Source organism: Chiloscyllium plagiosum, unplaced genomic scaffold (genome assembly GCF_037043375.1).
Source record: "Chiloscyllium plagiosum isolate Xiang-an unplaced genomic scaffold, Cpla_swu_hap1 HiC_scaffold_42, whole genome shotgun sequence".
Classification (NCBI taxonomy): Eukaryota; Metazoa; Chordata; class Chondrichthyes; order Orectolobiformes; family Hemiscylliidae; genus Chiloscyllium; species Chiloscyllium plagiosum.
In genome coordinates, this window is record NW_028270180.1 from 81,280,382 (window position 1) to 81,286,138 (window position 5,757).

The window sequence follows — 5,757 nt, forward strand, 5'->3', positions numbered from 1 at the left end:
AAATGGCAGTGAGGTTCTCACTTTGATCTTAGATGACACAACAATGGGATTGAAGTTTGACATAGTCACACTGTGTTATTACCCACGTCGTGTCTTCCACAGAAAGAGACACACAAGAGTGGCAGAGTTCTCAGGATTTGACCAGCTCCTTGTGCTTCACTTCAGCTGTCCGCTCCAACATGCAAGTTCAACCGCTAAAAGGCAGCTTTTGGTTAAACCAAAGCCAGTTCTACAGACAATGAGAGACATTCTAGCTCTGAGCTAGAATTTAAAGTGGACGAAAGAAACAGTAAATTCGAAAACCCAAACCCTTCCGTTCCTGACAGACAACAGGAATGGACTAGCACGCTGCATCCTCGTGATTTTAAATGCGAAACGACAATCCCCTAACTCGACATAAAAGGCGTGTTACCAATTCCGTCACTGACCCAAAGATCAGGTTTGGCTGTGACAGTTTGTCTATTTGTAATGTAAACGTCCACATCATGGAAACAGCAATCAGAAGTTGAAAAATCAGCAAATATAATCACCGTCACTGTTTCACATGGAATTCCACACTCTGTGAACCGTTACCTTTCGCTGTACTTTCATATTTGAAGTTTTTTACATTCCAGACCATGAACTAATTCAGCAAGAAACCACTGGTCATTTCGAGCCCGTCATCCGGAATGAGGCGAGTTGAACGATGTCTTTCTTATTTTCGACACATCACCACAGCTCAAAACGAGCTCGTGTTAGCATCAGTCTTTACTTAACTTGCTGCAGTATATCTGCTGAACAACTTCAGATTATCACAGCATTGCCTTCTTCACATTGAAACCAAGGGTGATAATATGAACCGACTTGGAAACTTGGAGAGAGAAACGCTGCTGAGAAGTCGATTATGACGTGAAGAGCAGGCACAGGCGTTTGTACAGGTCAGGTCCCAAATGCTATTGCAGTATCAATGGACATCCCTGCATACGAGACTATATTGCCCAGAACATCCCTGCATACGAGTTTATATTGCCCAGGACAGACTTTAATTCCCAGTCAGGAAGTGAAGATTTAATTCTCTTCTTGTGAGTTATCCGAATGAAAACTAAATCCTGATTGCACACAGAACACACACACGGAGCCTGCCAGAGAAATTCAGTCATCGATCAGCATCTGTCTGGAAGGACAATGGCAGCAAATACAAGCGAAAGCTATCACCGCAATTATCCCTACAAAGATCTCGCGTTTCCCAGTTGAAAATATCTCGCTGTTCCTTCAATGTCACTACGTCTAAATCCTTGCCTCGTGGCATCATGCCTGTAACCTCGGTACTGAGGACATCCAGGGTTTTGCAGAGTAACTCAAAATCTCAATCTCTCGGGTAATTAGGGATTGACGGTGCATCCCATCCCATTGAGTAATGACTTTATCCCGATAATACGTTTCCTAAAGCTGCAGTTTCTAAGGGAACACTTGCAAGCATTCGGGAATACGTTGAGAAGTGGAACGGACGAGCGGAAAATATTCAAAGTTTGTGCGAAGATTTGTAGCTCGGGTGCTCGTTGTTGTGGTTCTGTTCGCCGAGCTGGAAGTTTTTGTTGCAAACGTTTCGTCCCCTGGCTCGGCGACATCATCAGTGCTTGGTACCCAATATACCAACCACGACAGCGGACTGCTGAAACTGACAACCGGAAGCGGCAGGGATAGACCACTATAAACATCGGAGGAAACATCAAAGAAGCGCTTCGCAGGAGGCTCCCAAGCACTGATGATGTCGCCTAGCCAGGGGACGAAACGTTTGCAACAAAAACTTCCAGCTCGGCGAACAGAACCACAACGAGGGGAAAATATGAAAGGCAATGATGACTGGGAGACATGAGACAGCAAGTGAGTGAGGAGCTGGCGTTGCAACGTTCAGTGTCAGTGTCAGTATTTACTAACCACTATTCACTTTGATTCACACACCACGCCTTAACAATTCACCACAATGAGCCCATTCCTCTTAGTGTGAGTTTCCCTTTGCGGATATTAATACGGTTAAAGGTGCCCAAGACGATGGACAGATCTTCGTTCTCCTGTCAGTTTAAAAGTCGAAGTTATCAGTTTAAAACAAAATCAATAAGAGATTGCCTCTCCCTGTGCATTTTCAGTGGAGAATATCCAGCTTTGAAATCTTCTGCATAAACGCAGGTTGTTTTAAATTTTCTCCGAGTAACTGTGAAACACACAAAAATGAGTCCGAGTTCCTGTGTTCGAATAGTCAAGTAAATGCACACATGGTTTTGAATCATTGAGCTTGGGCAGTCCCTCTGCCTTAGTTAGTGAAAGTTCCTGTCAAAAAATCAGCCGAATATGGGATAAAATCCTGACATCTCAATGTTTATAGGTCTTTCATGAAAAAGAGAGTTCCCGTCTTCACCTGTGGTTCTGGTCGTGGTGGGAATTCAAATCAATGACTGGATCGAGGTTATAGTTTAAAGACAGCTCCTTCGACACCTCTGCCATGCTTCCACACAAACTCCCGCAACCACGTTTTTCAGGATGAGTGTTTCAGCATCGCCTCACTTCAGGCACTTTAACACACGCCCTTTCAATGGCGAACTTGGCGCAAGTTCGATAATATTTATGAGGATGTTGCAAGGCTTACAGTGTTACGATTGTAGCATAAAGCTGAGTAGGATATGAACATTTTCCCTGGAGCTTGAGGGCTTAGGAATGGGCTTACAGAGGTTTATATAAATATGAGGGAGACTGCAGAGTAAATGGTCAATGAATATTTCTTCCCAAGACAGGCAAGTTCAAAACAAGGGAACACAGGTTTAAGGGGAGAGTGGTAAAATTTAAAAGGGATCTGAAGGACATTTTATTTTCACACAGAAAGTTTTGCGTGTTTGGAATGAATTGTCAGATTTAGTGGTGGAGTCTGGTACACTCTCAACATTTCAAATGCATATGGATCATTATACTGACAGGAATGTTGAAAAAGAATAAACGTGAAAATTTGGCAAATGGAGTGGTTGAGATGCTGCAGTGGCGATCACCAGTTTGAATAGGCACTCATCACTTAGTCAGTGGCTAGTTTTCTGGAAGATGGTTAGATTAGATTCCCTACAGTATGGAAACAGGCCCTTCCGCGCAACGAGTCCACACCGACCCGACAAAGAGTAACTCACCCAGACCAATTTCCCTCGAACTAATGCACCGATCATTATGGGCAAATTAGCATGTCAAATTCACTTGCATTGAACATCTTTGCAGTGTGGGAAGAAACCGACGCAGACGCAGGGACAATGTGCAAACTACGCACGGGAATCAAACGTGGAACACTGGTGCTGTGAGGCAGCAGTGCTAACCACTGAGCCACGGTGCCGCCCTAAAAGGGGATGGAGAATGCAGCTAGAAACCCCGCAATCTCTCGCATGCAAAGCGAGTACTCTCCCATTTGAGATAACTCCCACAGGCTGCTTCGGTTAAAACCAGCAACGAATCATTTTTTTTCTGGTCTTAGACTGCCAATGACCATTCTTCTTGACACATTCCCAACTTCTCAGTGGGAGATTTTGGCTGCGGAACATACCTCACAAATCATGTTGCACGCGCAGCTCTCCAGCGAAACCAAAACCTGACAACTGATGAACAGAAGCAGAACTGACAAAGACAACCTATTTTCAGACACACGGACTCATGGATGCTGTCTGTGAGGCAGACCGAGTCGCCTGGGTCATGAGCTGCTCACACAAATTGCAGCGAGGGAATTCCAAATGGTGCTTTCAACGTACTGGCGCCTGAGTGCACCAATACTTCCAGGAAAGTGCTCAAGTAACATGAATCAGAACTGACTAACAATGAACCATGAAAAGTGAAGATTACCAGTTACAGTCTCGATTAGATGAGGTTAACAATTGGGCTGATGTCTCCACCGGATCGAGAGGACCAATCACCAGCCTCTCTCATCAGGACAGAAATTAAGGAAATTAGGGAAAAGTAACCAAGTTTTATATCGCAATTTCCGTCCTTTTCGCAACAACAACAGAAAACTGCGAGCAGATTCAATGTAGAACCTAATTTCACATAAACAGGGAAATAAATATCTCCATTCACTTTCAGAGAAACGGTGAAAAATGCAAATTGTCTGGAATATGAAAGATTGGCCCAGCCTGTTTTTCAGTCGCATATTATGCTGGTGGCCTTTCGAGCTGGAGGGGAACGTGACAACTGCAGCAGAAGGGGAAAACATGGGCACGGACATGTTGGTTGTTTTCTGCCGTGCCACATCACAGCCGGGTTAGAAGAAATGACTGCTTTTTTTATGTTCAACTTTAACAAAACTCATCCCTGCAAAACGTTGCCAGCTTAATCCATTAGCACAAATGGCCGCGCAGGGATGCAAACACAAGCCTTCTTAAGAAGTGGAATCTGAAATCAGAGTCTCAGGTTGCTCAGCCACGCGAGCACACAGGACAAAACCGGAAACCTAAGAGCATGTACCTGATGATACCCTGCAGCATACTCACAGCAACTGCACCAGTTCTGCAGAATAAGCGGTGGGAAGGAATTGCTCTATCTGAGCGGTCGTGCTTGTTGTTCTCATCAGCAAATCTGGCTTTGAATTTGCTAGCCCATACCTGCTACCATGCTGAAACGGAATGCAATTCAGATTAGTCGCTGTGTGAAACTTTGTTCATTTTCTCTCTTCAGATAAAGTGATCACTGGAGATGATGAATTCTGCTCCTGCCAGAAACGCTGACTCTCCTGCATCTCGGATGAACTGAAAAACTGATTTAGTACTGGAATCCGAGAATGGCAGAACACGTAGCAAGATTATTCGAAACCCAGAGCCAATAAGAGTTCCAACTTTCCTTTTCTTTCTCCATAATAGTGCATTATCCAGCAGAGCCATGAGCAACTGCCACCTGGCTGCAAGCTGAGTTGGAAACCTATGTGGCAATCAAGGACATGCGACTCACTTATTGTCGGTAAATCAAACACTTCTCACTTTGAGGTGTACAAAAATTAGTTTCTATACATATTCAGGGAAGGTCAAAGACGATCTGAAATGTCAAAGAGGTGGTCACTGTTCGTGATTGCTCTTTGTTCGAGTTGTGAAAAGGTTTCCCGCTTTAGTCGCATTCACATTTCTTGTTGATGACTGAATCAGACAGAAGGTGTTTCACCAGAGCTGCACTTGACTTGCATTCCTCTCCCTCGCTGTCATACTTTCCTGGAACTCTGTGAGAACAAGAAAACAAAATTCACACTGCGTCATTCGGCAGCCTGTCTGTGATTTTCAAATTTTCAGTTACAATATGGCTTAGACTTCAGGCCACACGGTAATATTAGTAACAGTATGAGAACAAGAGTCGATAGTTCATCTGTGCCTGTAAATCTTTTCATTCCTGTTGTTGACTGAATGAACTGTATCCGTGTCTGATGCTTCGAAACTCGAATATGTGAACTGCTCCAAACTATGATTGAGGATTTCTGGTTTTGGTTGACACCTTGAGAAACGCCAGACAACGTTCAAATGAAGCTTTCAGAGCACATTTTCGGATGCATTTGACAGAGATTAACATCATGAATCCAGTGTTCGCTGTGACAGAAGGAAATGAATGTTCTCCTTGTTACTGATCCAGGCCACCTTCGCATGTCAAGCAAATGCGGTACTGTTGTTACAAAAAGGATCAGTGCTCGGTACCTGTGTCCTTAAAGAGGACATGATTGAAAAAATAAAGAATACCATGTTGAAATATCCAGGAAATATTGGCTAAAAAGGCGCAGAC